This window comes from Mirounga leonina, unplaced genomic scaffold (genome assembly GCF_011800145.1).
Source record: "Mirounga leonina isolate KUSES-001 unplaced genomic scaffold, KU_Mleo_1.0 Mir_95, whole genome shotgun sequence".
Taxonomy (NCBI): domain Eukaryota; kingdom Metazoa; phylum Chordata; class Mammalia; order Carnivora; family Phocidae; genus Mirounga; species Mirounga leonina.
In genome coordinates, this window is record NW_023270865.1 from 25769611 (window position 1) to 25771323 (window position 1713).

General features: G+C 37.2%; 1 non-coding gene across 1 annotated transcript; it reads right to left on the reverse strand.

Annotated features, from left to right (window-relative positions):
* Positions 1 to 1104: 1104 nt before the first annotated feature.
* Positions 1105 to 1208, reverse strand: LOC118006324. Its single transcript, XR_004678048.1, has one exon. It is a non-coding gene; the product is annotated as a small nucleolar RNA U13 (small nucleolar RNA).
* Positions 1209 to 1713: the final 505 nt, after the last annotated feature.

The following is a 1713-nucleotide window of genomic DNA, read 5'->3' on the forward strand; positions in this document are numbered from 1 at the left end:
GTGATGAATTACAACTTCAACAGAACCACTGGGGAAAACATTGAAGAGCATTTGTTGGCCCAGCCCAGCAAACTGTCCTCCAGCTCCTCTGTCAGACCCCTCCAACAGGAAATCTTTTTAAAGCAATGTTTTAGCTCTACCACTGACATCTACCTATAAACTAATGTGATGTTTGGCACGGAAGGTTGTTTATTTGGGTGTGTAAAGGTTCTGGCTGTTAACTTGGAGAGAAAAGTTATTACTCTACCTCCCTTCAGACACCATCCAAATACTTGTTTGACAGGGTGAACACCCACTACACACAAAAGTGGGGTTGAGCCAGACTTCTGCAACACTAAGTGGGTGAAACTGTCTCTGACACTTCCTTTCCACCTCTCCCTCTGTGAGTCCCATCCCTTACCCCCAGCGGTCCAACTACTCAATCCAGATATCTATCTGAACTCTTTTGCCAAGACTTCGCTATTATCTAATTGTCACCTGATGCCCTTTTTCCCTTTCCCTTATCCTTTCAAGCAGGCTATAGCTGATAAGTGTTCCCAAGAGCATCTAAATCTTTAATTGGTACTTAAGAATGTCATACTGAAAGGTCTTCAGAGCTTAAAGGAATAAAGTCCAACTGACAGAATTTGAGGTTCCATGACCGGTCTGACGGAGATCTTTACAAGCTTACCCAAGTTAATCACCCCATTAGTGACCATCTACTACCCTTACATTCAAGGCTGACCTGGAAAGAAATAGTCATTTCCCTAGACACACCTAGAAGAAGGAAATTACCATACATATATGTATGATATATATATATAACATATATTATACTATATATTTATAATATATACAGTAAAAAAAATATGTATGGGTAAATACATTGTATGTTTAGGGTAGTGTATTTATACATATATAGTATTTATACACATATATAGCATATACTATATATACAGCATAATAGATAACACATATTGATAGTATATATAGTATATACACATATAAAGTATATACCATATGTATACTATATATATATATGATTGATAAATTAGAGTATATACATATAAATTTCATGTACACCCAACCCCTATAAGATTTTTCTTTGTTTCTTTTTTCTCTTCATATCAGACAGGTAATGTGCCGAGGTTGTAGCCAGGTTTGAGGGAGGCACATGTCACACAACAGCATGAACACCCTACCATCATACTCATGAACTACAAATGAATTCAATGCCTGTAAGGTTTTTAAAAAATACTTAGGAAATTTATTTTGTAGGTCACACAACCTTTATAAATATTTCCATAATCATATTTTGGCTGGCTGCAGAGTCACTCCGCATCATTAATTAAGAATGTTTCTGTACTAACAGCTCATTTCCAACATGAATCTTCCACTGTAATGTAGTTAGGCAGCCAGGTGACCTCTAGAGAGCAGGTTCTTAAATTCCCATGAATACAGTTCATAAGGCTGAGTTGCCAGAAACAGCAAGTCACAGATTCCATGACTCCCACCCTTTACTTTATACTGAAGAGTACAGGATACCCCACAAGGCACATATGGCGGGCCAAATACCCAAGGGATGATTGCAACATTGGCAACAAACTCAAATCATTTAAATCCAGCAAAGTAGATGCCTTGGTATGGAAAGATGTGGGATGATATGGAGAATTGGGAAGAATCACATAAAAAAAAAAAATATGAAAAGGAAAGTAAACCAGACACTTAGAAGAC